The sequence below is a fragment of the Melanotaenia boesemani genome, chromosome 9 (genome assembly GCF_017639745.1).
Source record: "Melanotaenia boesemani isolate fMelBoe1 chromosome 9, fMelBoe1.pri, whole genome shotgun sequence".
Classification (NCBI taxonomy): domain Eukaryota; kingdom Metazoa; phylum Chordata; class Actinopteri; order Atheriniformes; family Melanotaeniidae; genus Melanotaenia; species Melanotaenia boesemani.
In genome coordinates, this window is record NC_055690.1 from 16,941,475 (window position 1) to 16,954,348 (window position 12,874).

At 35.5% G+C, this 12,874-nt stretch overlaps 1 protein-coding gene and 1 long non-coding RNA gene across 3 annotated transcripts in view; one reads left to right on the forward strand and one right to left on the reverse strand.

Annotated features, from left to right (window-relative positions):
• esamb (endothelial cell adhesion molecule b) overlaps positions 1 to 12,874 on the reverse strand; it is a 57,219-nt gene that overhangs the window by 26,919 nt on the left and 17,426 nt on the right. The window lies entirely within an intron of this gene.
• On the forward strand, positions 1,618 to 9,537 carry LOC121645607. The gene is made up of 3 exons (XR_006011456.1): positions 1,618 to 1,682; positions 3,550 to 3,752; positions 9,309 to 9,537. It is a non-coding gene; the product is annotated as an uncharacterized LOC121645607 (long non-coding RNA).

The window sequence follows — 12,874 nt, forward strand, 5'->3', positions numbered from 1 at the left end:
TCCAGATCAGATAATGTAAAGGTTCTAAAGTTTTATGTTGAGTATGCCGACTTTTGAGTGTGGTGAGGATCAAAGATGTTCAACCAAAACAATGACCTGATAGATTAAGGTAATTTTCTATACTAAACACAATTGTTTTGACTATTGCAACAAACCTGGAAGGCTAGTAGCACATTTAGTTAAGGGCCAAAAGACAAACAATATGATATCCTCACTCAAAGATAAAATTGCCATACGACATTTTGAAACAAAACATTTGCTTTAAATTATGAAGGAATTTTATAAGGACCTTTACTCATCTGAATGCAAATTTAATCCCATATATAATAATAGGTTTTGTTTTCTTTTACTCCCAAAATTGTATTACTAACTTGGGTAAGGTGAATTTATGTGCACCAGTTGCTGAACCTGAAGTATGTGAGGCTATTGGGAACCTACAAGGATCCACCAGGGCCTGGTGGTGTTAGCTCACAGTCATTTATAAATGGTTGTCTCCTCCCTCTCTTAATATGGCTCATATATCAATAATACTAAAAAAGATGAACCAGTTGCATGTTATTGTTCATATACACCAATTATAGGAGTTGATTGTAAAATATAGTCTAAGATTCTTGCAGAAGGAAATGCATTCCAAACCTGATCAATCCTAACCAAACAAGGTTTATTATCAACAGACATTCCCACACAAATGTGATTTAATTTAGGGGATAAATTTATCAACTGGGTAAATCACCAATGGGCAAGATTCTTCTAAGACCCACTTCTTCAAAGAGGCATACAAGGTTGCCCTCTATCGCCTCTACTTTATGCTCTGGCTCTTGAACAACTGGCAGAAAAGATCAGGAGTAATTAAAACATTACTCATGTTGATTTAGCAGGTAGAGATCACAGAATTGCACTGTATGCAGATAATATTTTTTTCTTTTTATATATATATAAAAAATGAAGGATTTCTACCAGACGGTTTTAATATCAACTGCTCACACCACACTTTGTTAATGAAACTGTTGTTAGTAGCTGCACGCTGTATTTTGTAGGGCTGGGTATCGTCGCCAATTTCCTGATTAAATTTGATTTGATGCATAGCAGTCTATTTTGATTAGATTTTGATTAAATCTGATTTAATTCGATATTGATTCATTTACAGCTAATACCACCTTTATATATATATATATATATATATATATATATATAAATATAATAAAGACATTCTCAGATAACTATTTTTATAATACACTGAGTACATTTCCGTAATAATCAGTATCAGTTATCTGGGAGTAATCAGATAATTTTAATAATCTGCGTATACACATCTACATGCATTTCTGAAATACCATAACAATACAGTGTTTCCCCAGATTCAGAGGCAGAAATGTTGTGATGGAAAAACAAAAAACCAAGCAAAAAAATATTTTGGTCAGAAAAAAAGTTACTTCTTGTAAATATCCTGATGAAGCCATTGTCGTGATGAAAAATCCGACTGTTTACTTTTTGATAAAAGAACATAGTGTAAGCCTGTTCTAGAAGAAAATTACTTAAAACGACTATAGTGGACTTATTTCGAAGTATGTACACGCGTGGTGACATCACTTCCTGTTGTTGAACGTGGTGGTGCCTGTGGTCTTAGCGTTAGCTGCTAATGTGAGAGCCTGCACAGTAATGCACTGCAAAATATGTTACAGGTGAATATAATCTACACTACTGAATGAAAACATCTGAATTTGACATCATCTTAGCAAGAAAAACTAATTTTGGAAGGAGGCAACACAGGAAACCAGTTGTGTGTATATATATATATATATATATATATGCTAAGATCCTGTCAAGTCTTGGTAAGTCATATCAGAGTAAGGTGATATCATTGGAAGTTTTATAAATTCATATTAGATTAATTCAATTTGAATCAATTCAAATCCATTTTTTTAAAACCAGCTCTAGTATTTTGTTCCAGTGGATTAGAGAGAAACTTCCAACAATTACAAAGTAGCAGAAATAGCTTTACAAGGTCATGCCAGTGGAAAAGCTTTTCTGCTACACTGAAGGGAGACAATAAGCCTTTTTTTTAAATATGACAACCAGTTTTAACTCACTTACCATTTCAAATTGCAATTTTCAAATGATAAGAATGCTCGTGTGTGTGAGTGTGTGTGTGTTTTTTTAGTATATATCTAAGTGCAAGTACATAATGTACATATGTGTTGGTCTATTGCTATAAGTCATGATCTCAGTGCTGTTTTGTTACATTTTTTTAATTTAATTTCATTTTGTTTTATTTTGTGTAAATATGTTTGGTGCTGTTTACTTGTCCACTAAAACATTATCTTCAAAACAACAACACCAGCAACAACAACAAACGTAATTTAAAAAAAATCTATAAACTACCACAACTCTATGGGCGACACACAGCATTGTAAATGGATTTTATAATCTGTCTATAATCTAAAACTCTGTGATACACCTGGGTGCATAAACAATGTGTACACACAAAAACCTTATGTATGCCTTTTCCAGTACACACACTGTATCTATAAAGACAGTGTGTATTAAGAATGTCCACATCATACACTGGATTATTATTATGATAGTGATTGTTCAGATTTTGATTGCTATCTTTAGTTTTTTAATTACCTCTTTTTATGTGCTATTACAATCTTTTCTGATTTACTAATTTATATTTTGATACAATATATTTTTAATTATGGGCTCTATAAATAACTGTAGCTGTGCAGCTAAGTTGTGCATAATAGATGTGAAAGGTCTTACAACTGGAGCTTATAAAAAAAAGAACAAGCATTTCAAGATCATTCATATTTTTCTAGAACAAGATTCTTCTTGTTCTGCTTTAGCCTAATGTCGTAAAAGAAAACAGCCAACATATCACTATTTATACATTCAGGCCTCTTTTATAATTTCTCCATACAAGGCTAATTACTGTAACTGTGATGCTGCTTTTGTGTAAACTGATGCATTGTTTTCTTGTTTGTAATCTAGTTTTTCCCCCTTCTCTGCAAGGTCTTTTGCTCTGAACTAGCTGACAAGATGGCTTTTGTTAATTTTTTTCATTCTTTAGGTTTTAATCTGTTGGTCATTTCATTAACTGAAACCATTAAATATAATAAGGTAAACAGCATGTTACTGCTTCTGTACATATGTGCAATCTAAGTCATAAATCTACACACACAGTTTTGTTCATCTGGCCCCTGGGCTTGGTCTTATTTTAACTACAGAAAGGTCTTTGCTCATTACACATACTTCTCCATGTCTATCTTTACCTTAACCAAAGAAATGAGGTGATTAATAATTAACATCACCTGATCCACTAGCTATTACATAGGCTAAATCAATATTTTACAAAAAAATCTAATAATAGCATCCAATTTTAACATGAATTCAGCACATGGATGACAGTGAACACTTTAAGTATCCTTATGTGCTAAGTAAAAGTTAATTATTTACTAATAATGTTTAATCATTTGAAAAGAATATATATGTTTGTAGCAGAACGCATGGCCATTGCAAACTTAGTAATGAATGACTGTGAGCTTTCAGATCTCTCTCCCTACATATGTGCCTGATGTGGTGGACTCAGGCTTAGATGCAGGCTCAGATGGTTGGTAGTGATGGCTCTGCTGGCCCTGATCCCTCCTGTTCATCATATCCAGCTGTCTGATAGATGCAGATGAACCCCACTGACCCTCAGGCCCACCCACCCACATGTCCACCTACAGTCCAGCTGTGGGGCTACATCAGAGGTGAGAGCTGCAGCTGAAAACATTTAACTGTGCCCAATTTAATAGCAGTTGTAAAGAAATTAAATACAATCTTGCACATAGACCTAAATCAGTATAAATCAGTACTATTCTCTGTAGTGTATAGAGTTAAAACGGGTCTGTTGAATTCAAATGCTGTGCTTATTCAGCATAAAATGTCAGATTGTAAACTTTTTCAAGCTCATGGGAGTTTGTAAACATTTTCACAAAATGCAGTCATGCTGCACTTGTTAATAAAAAGAAAAAGGAAAAAAAAAAACATTTTCACAGTATACTGCAGCAGTGCCTCAGTTGGAGCTGTTGCAGCCAGCCGTGCACGCATGATGTTCTTCTGCTGAGTGAAGTGGCTCGTAGTCTCCTGGTTGACATGCTCACAAATCACAGCATGAGTGATGTGGTGCAGTGATTTGTGTGGGTAATTTCAGTCTTGCCTTACTGCCTTACTGTGCATTACTGTGCTAATGTGACACTTTATTGATCCCAGTAGGGAAATTTTCTCTTCACAGCCAGGTCTAAGTGCAGGTTCACTAATAGGAGAGCTGCCCTGGGGCTGGTAAACATTCATGTCGTGTTGAAGTCTTTTTGCAGTGAGGAACAGCGCAGCATGGATAAATTACACCACATTTCTTGCAGTTATTTATAATAAAATCTGGTTAACAATGCACATTTTTTTTTATTTAAAGTAAAGCTGAACAATATCTCGATTCAGCACTGACAATGTGATGTTTGCTTTTCTTTTTTTTACTTTTTTTACTTTTTTTCATATAGCCACAATGTACGACAGATTAACTAAAACACCTCATACTAAATCTTCGGCAACATGAAACAAGTGGAAAACTAAAAATTGTTTCAAAACAACTTGTTCAAATCATCTGGTGAATAATCCATTTTTTTAATATCACAATATACATTACAATAAATAAAATATAAAAAATTATGTCTGCTTTTTCCAGTACTATGCAGGCTTAATCTAGTGTTGGAAGAATCAGTTTGAGTTGTTAGTCAACACTTCGTACATTTATCTGTTTCTCTCAAATAAATGACAAATATAAAAAGCTAAGTCTAAATTGGCTCCTGCTTGTTACCTATTATTACAGTCGTCTTAATTTTCTTCTGGTTTCACATCATTTTGGACCAAAATAGCCATTTGATAATCTCAAGAAAATGGTAAAGGATATTTTTCTCAGCAAACAACAATAAAAATCAGCTTAATCAACAACAAAAATAGTCATTAGTTAAAGGTCTGAACTTGTGAGGGGGCAAACATTCTATTGATTGGTGGTGGTCTGTTTATCAAGGCTGTAAAATTGTACATTTTCTTTAAATTGCCAGCAGGTCTGAGTACACGCTGCTCACACAGAATGATCATTAGTGACTGAGGGCAGGATGGACCGAGTGGTTAAATTCAAAGAGATGAAAGAGGGCTTTCCATCCCCAGACCACTATCAGGCTCCATGCTAAGAAAAAATAGATCCATAAATACACAACAAAGCACAACGGCTACAACAAGACGAAAAAATGCAGCTCTAAAGTAACTTTTCCTATTTCCAGAAGAATCACATGAAATTGTTTCAATAGGCAAGGCAAGGCAAGGCAGTTTATTTATATAGCACATTTCATGTACAGGACAATTCAAAGTGCTTTACATAAAACAAAGATATTACAGATATTTAGAATAGTGAAAGGCATCAACACATAATCACAATAAAATAATAAATTACATTAAAATGAATAAAAGCAAGATAAGTTAAAAAAAAGTTACCGTGCAGATTTCATGCATAGGCACATGAAAAAAGAAATGTTTTTAACCTGGATTTAAAAATGTCTACATTTGGGGAAAGTTTAATCTCCACTGGCAGTTTGTTCCATTTGTTTGCAGCATAAAAGCTAAATGCTGCTTCTCCATGTTTAGTCTGGACTCTGGTCTGGACTAGTTGACCAGAGTCTTTGGACCTAAGAGCTCTGCTAGGTTTATATTCTCTGAACATATCACAGATGTATTCTGGGCCTAAACCATTCTGGGATTTGTAAACAAGCAGAAGGGTTTTAAAATCTATTCTGTGACTGACTGGAAGCCAGTGTAAAGATTTCAAAACTGGTGTGATGTGTTCAGATCTCTTAGTCCTGGTTAAAACTCTAGCAGCAGCGTTCTGGATGAGCTGCAGATGTTTAATGCTCTTTTTAGGAAGTCCTGTTAAAAGATACTCAGTAAGAAGAAAATATACTACACAAGATAGAAGCAAAGTTGATGACAATTTAGGCATGCAATAATCTAGCAGAGGTGAAAGGACTGTAATCAACATGGATTATATCAAAGTGTAAAAGGATTCAATGGCCCCCACACCCTGGCAGGCCAGATTAAGCAGGAGAGGCTTTTATGATCTCTCAAGGGTCCACGGCTAGTGAATGCATTACAGCCTAGTTTTGTAACAGCGCTTCATTCAGTGCTGGGATTAAATGAAGAACAGTTGCTCCCTTGAGATGGTTTGAGATGGACTGTGCGGTTTATCTGTGTAACAGTCAAAGACATATGAAAGAGATTTATGTGTAATCCTCTTGAGCTACTTTACTGTTATCTACAAAGTTGATAGATAAAAAAGCTGCTTCCTTAATAGGTAGCAGGTTTGCCAAGTGGCATTTACATCACTAAGTGAGCCTAGAGGAAATGGATGAAGTGTGCGAAATTAGAGCGCGCTTCCATCTCAAGTGATTCTAATTCATAATGTACTGATGAAAATGCAGCTGTGTCACAACTGAACATACTTGAAGTTTTTCAAATTTGTCACTAAAGGCGAGAAAGGAAAGCTGAAGGAAAACCAAAAGATGGAACTTTGTTGAGAAGATCCTTTACAGGTGATCTAGGTGTGGCTGTTGGCGGTAATAAACATAAATATAATAAACATAATGCTATGGTACATCATCCTTTTCTAATCTGTCAAAATGATGACAGACAGATTTCAGATTTCTTTTTTCCTCTCTTAAAAATATGCACTGAATTTAGGAGAATAAGAGGAAGCAGTTTTATTTCATGTGAAGATTTATTGTGTTCCTGTGTTGGAGGGTATACAAAATGAATGAATGGATGTGTTTGTATATTAGTAGAAATGCAACATGATCAACACATCTGGGTCAAACAATGTTGGATTATCATCTACCACAATGTCATCATGTATTTATTTTTCGCCAGTGATTCTGATTATTATTTGATAAGTTAGAAGCTGTAATAAATCTTCTGATAGTAAAGATTCCTTTAAAAAATTCCTGGATCCAGACGGTTATCCAGGTCACCCTTAAAATGTAATCACTCGTTCCTTTATTCCATTTCTGACATTTCCTGAAAATGTCATCAAAATCCATCCATAACTTTTTGAATTATGTTGCTGACAGACAGACAAACAGACAGATGTACACCACCCAAAACAACCTCCACCTTGGCAGAGGTAATAAAAATATTTTTTTTAAACTAAATTTACAATTGTTTACAACAATTGTTATAAACAGTTGAGTTTTCAGTACTGATCAAAATAGCAGTGAATACCATTTCGGCCATAATTTTGCAGCCTTATTTCTGACTTCAAAAAGTTATCCCAAGACAAAAATGGTAGACATGGAGATAAAAACATCAACAGGATGTCCATTTGCACACTCTTTCTGTCAGTGTGAGAAGTAGCTTCTGAAGTTCGTTTCTCTGCTTACCTGAGGCATTTCAACTTTACAGTTAAATTAATACATCAAAGCTCTTCTGTAGTGTTCCCTTTGATCTGAAGTGATTATTCAAACTAATAAAGTGCATCAACATCTGGAGGCTATTTTCAGAGTGTTATCTGGTAATAAATCTAAAATATAATACCTGACTGTTGGTAATATTTGTTTTGATGCGATTAACTGAAAAAAGTCTTTCCTCGCATTTTATCTACACCCACATAAAATCAGGTACAAAACCTCTGAAACCAACAAGCTTTTATAAAATCAAAACAAACCAGTGCAGAACTGATCTAAAGCCTAAACCTTGGACTCTTAATGATGCTGAAGGTGGCTTATGCTCGCTTTAGCAGATCTTCGTAGACAGTTGATAGCAAATGGATTAAGCTGTTAATTCTGCAACACTTTAACAGAGCATTGATTAGTTTGAATGAATGAGGCCATTGATGAAAGTACATACTAAGTTTCTGGTGTTACGAAATAAACAAATCATTTAAAATTGGCAAAATGAAATTTATGCTCCTGTATGCTATATTTATGCATCGTCAGTGCTGCATGTATGCATGTGCTGCTGTGAGGTTTTCTTGGGGCCAACTACTGCTCACATGTGCATTTGCATCTATTAGAATTGGAAGCAAACCAAATTAATAAACACATTTGTGCTGCGACTGTGTGTCCGTTGCCCTTTAACCCCAGCAGCCTCACACCCACTCCCTGCTCTCAGACTTCCAACCTCACTCATGTCTATCTGCAACAGCTTTACAGATAAACAATCACTGTTTCTTAGGCCAGGTCACTAAGCCGCCTCTCCACACTCTAATCTTATTATCAGCCCAAGCTAGCTTTAGCAGGGAGGGAGAAGGGATGGACAAAAGTTGCACACATGACAACATCATAATATGACCACTGTCATTTGACTCAAGAGATTCGCATTACAACAGAAAGACAAAGCTGATGATGAGAATGGTGAGAGGATGTATCAACAAGTCAGTAGGACAATGCATTGATTAGATGGTCTGTGTATTCAAAAGTAGAGACTTAACACTGTTTGGCATCATGCTGTTTTTCAGTTTTTAATTGATTTTGCAACAAGTGTTGCTATTTTCTTTTATAACAAATGATGACATTGTTCAAATTAAAAATGCTCACTGTGAGCCCCCGTTTTACAGAAAGGTGCATATCAAAAAGCAAAAATCAAATTGACCATAAAATGAAAATTTGCTGCAAGATTATGGCACTTGAAAAATAAAAAATCCTGATGCTGATTGGTACTTTCAAAGTTTAATTTAAGTGTCTGCACCTCAATAGTAGGAAAAGAGCATTTATAAGAAATATAAATACTGAAGACAATACTGCATGCAGTATCAAATAATTTTATTTCCAATCTCAGGTATTCAAAGTTGAAATTAATTTATAAACTCATTGTAAAGTTATATTTCCACCCTGCACATTTGCACAAAATGCAAAAACAACATTACCACTTCTTAAAGCAACATTTAGATGCAAGGCCATTTTTTTAAACTGGGCACTTGTTTATCATGTGCCAGATTTAAAAACAAAGATAACTGGCTTTATAAGATTTGTTTTAAAGCCATTCAGCAGTCTACCTGAGAAAGACTTGTGAGCTCTCAAGGGCACAAACTATTGTCCTCGCCTTCAACTAAGCCAATTACATGTTGAACAATCGTTGCTCAACTCTTACTCCTTACAGAAGAAGTATAAATAAACTTGGACCTGAAAATAGCTCCTTATCTTTGTGGCCAAAAAGAAAGTCTACACTAATCAGCGACGACAATGAAACCACCAAAGTCATTAACACTGATTATCTTGTTACAGATCAAGCCTACACGAAACAGCAGAAGCCCTTCCCGACAAAGCTGGCCTCCTCCAGCAAGACAATGTGATGCACAGAACTGGAAACCATTCAGGAGAAGCTGAGAGACTGTCCTGACTTCACCCTCCAGAAGCCAATCTGATCTCACTCTGATCAAAAAGTCTGATCCCACAACTCACAGAACCTAAAGAGTCCATTTCCAACATCACAGAGCCATGAAAGGACATGACACAGGCCCTCTGTCCATGACTCAACAGGCCAGAGAAGATCTGCAGGGGGGCCAACTTACAAGGTGCAGAGCAAAGATTTCTACAGTACACTAGATACACTTGTTTACATGTTAGTTCTGACTTGTTTGTACCAATTTTACAAATATTTTTGCATACTGTAATTTATTATTGAAGCCAACATGGCTAAAATCACATTTTACTCCTTATTTTAGAATATAAAAAATTAAAACAAGCATAAAAAGGGGGGATTAAGCTAACATCAATCATCTAAAAACTGCTTTAAACAGTGATTACAGAAACTTTCACTCAGCTCTCTTCAAATGAATGAGTTTCAGCTGACTGCTGTTTGTGGCTAATGATAATCTAATTATTCAGCGCTAAAGCATTACCTTGACTTAAAGTTAAGGAGCCTCCAAGTAAAGCATACATGTGCACTTGCACATGACTGGTGAAGACATCACAATGTCCACAGACAAAGCAAAGCACACTGGACCGACTGAGGTGTAGTGATGCTGAGACAACTAATGTACAAGTTGTTGCACCTTTACAAAATGGTGCAATCTTTCTATCTCTATTAGAATTGCATTTTACTTACTTTTTATCTATATTGATTTTATGTCTTTGTTTAGTGACCTGCAACATTTTAATTAAGTAGCACAAAAGAGGAGCTGCAAGTCATTTGTGAGTCAGCTGTAAAAACATTGAAAACCTGCAGGACCGGAGCCCCCGGGGACAGACTTTGGTTTACATCTTGGTGGGGTGGGGGTGGGGGGTAACTCGTCACTTTAATCAGAAGGGCAAACAAAAGTTTGGAAAAAGAAATCTGCCATAACTACTGTACAATGTGGATATGCCACAAAAATTCCACACTACATAATCATTTTACAGACAGAACAAACAAGCCTCTCTGCAGGGTATCCTTTACAATAAACTGTCTGTGTGCAAATACTTTCCATCCATCCATCCATGGTGGGTTAAAGCCTGTCCAAGCTGCTATAAGATCCAGTCAGATTCCAGCCCAGCAAGGGGTTTAGAACTGTAACTGTAACTGAAAGTTTAATTTTATGTCCAAAATAGGTCTCTCTCTTGCAAATGACACCCAGTGTCTCAATTGAACTACCTGTAATAAACAAAGGTTAAATAAAGCAAAATGAAAACCATGCAAACTCCACAGAAAAATGCCCCGGCCATGAGTCAAAGCGGGAAGTGTCATGATCACGACTCATGTTCTTGGTTTACCATCAGGTTGTGGGTTTTTGTATTCAGGGTTATGTTTAGTTCAGTGTTGCTTTTTGGTTCTTGCTCATTAGTTCACCTGGTCCTATTTGCTCATTCACTTCACCTGTTCCTAAATAGTTCCTCAGTGTATTTATACACATTGGTTTTCAGTTTGTCAGATCCTTGTGGGGTTTTTTTTCCCGTGTTGTGTGGCCTTTCCCCCTGTTACGTGGTTTTTGTCATTCCTGAGTTTCAGATTAAATCATTCATTCCTGCATTCCATCTGCCTCCTGCTTCTTAATCCTGCATTTGGGTCCTCGCCTCTGCAGCACCCTGACAGGAAATGCGAATATCAAAAAATAGCTAATGGTACAGACTCAGACAAGTGGATGCTAAGTTAACCTCTAACTATGACAGTAAATGACAGCTCATTTCAATTCATATACTGCCAGAAAATATGCCATTTCAAATGTTTGAAGAGCAAAATTCTCTAGACAAAAGCTTGAACTGTGGGTGTGTTGGTGTGTGTGAGCTAATAAGAAGGGTGTTGTCATCAAAACAGACAACAAAATGGTTAGAAACAATTCTCCAATCCGTGTGTCTGTCCCTTCTGTGCAATTTTTCCAAAGCAAAGATCCTTTGGCCACAAACACAATTTCTGATCAGAACAGGAAACGAGGAATCAGCAGGTGATGTGATGAAAACGGCAAACAGCTCCTACTTTTTCTGACTTCAAGAGTGTGTAAGTGGTGGCAATGATTTGTAAAATAATTCACTCAAAGTTAGTCTGTAGGTTTGTAGTTTTTGATTTAGGAAATGTATTGATCACAAGATACAACTAGATAAAGAATAATCTTCACTAAATCGTTCTTCTAAGGCAATATATTCAAGGAAACTGGATGCATGGTGGATGTTATGGTTCTTCATTTGCATCTTGTTACTGCACTAATTTATTCCTTATGACATGTAGAAAACTGTGGAGCTGATGAAGATGCTGTGTCACATACACTGACCAACTACCCTAACTTCAGTGTTTGAATGAAACTATGGATTAAATATTAATTATTTTAATTTCTAAGACATCAACATAAAAACACTCTGAAATTAAGCATCCTTAAATGCATCACCTCTGTTTCTGTGACAGCAACGCTTACTGAATGGAAGATCAAAATGAACCATAATAGTTTTCTTTTATTTTTCCCATCAGACTCTGTTCTTCTTTTGGCTAATTTGTCTTGCTTTGGAGAACATCAAATTAATAAGGAAATAATACTTTTGGGGGAATAACTAATTATCATTAAAACGCAAAAAAACGCAAAAAAAAAAAAGCAACTTTGGACTTAAAGTTTAAAAAATAAAAAACTTCTATTTCCGAGCTCATAAAAAGCTTTTCTTGTTGCTAAACAAGAATACAAACATAGTCTTTAAGATCTTTTAATCTTAATTAAAAAGCACTGAGAAGCTGATGTTTCTCTTTGATGTCAGTTAATGTTGACAGTGAATAAAAGAGACAGAAAAAAGGTGTACATTTGAAGCTTTGTGATTGCTAGTACTGAAAAGACCTGAAAACAGGAGCTGATGAAAATGAAACGCTTCCACTTTCTTTATTCTAATGGCTTACTTTTAATAAACTACATGCACAACAAAAATCCCGCCAAGTACATTTTATAGAAAAGCCTGACTCATAAATAAACTGTGACTATATCGCTCTTCACCCAGAGGGGTTTAAATGTATTCTGTTACAGTCTAGAACCAGGATATTGTTTTAGTACACAACATATGAAGATAACTTCTACTAACTTCAACTCTTTAACCACATATGGAGGAACATTTTGGTTCATCTCTGATGATACAGTTCAATCAACTTAGATGAGTCTGTGTGCAATTTGCTGCAAGTAGGCTGCTGAAACAGCATGTCAAACTGTCAAATTGTACAGGGAATATTGCCCCAAATAAAGCTAGTTCACAAGAACCAAATGCATCAAACCAAAACATCTTCCATTAAATTTTGACAGGGTAATAATTGTGGTTAAAAGTAAAGTTATTATGAACCATTAGCCAAGCTCTGATTTTTTTGTTTTTAAGAAATGCTAGCTAATATTTGCTAATATTCTATGAAA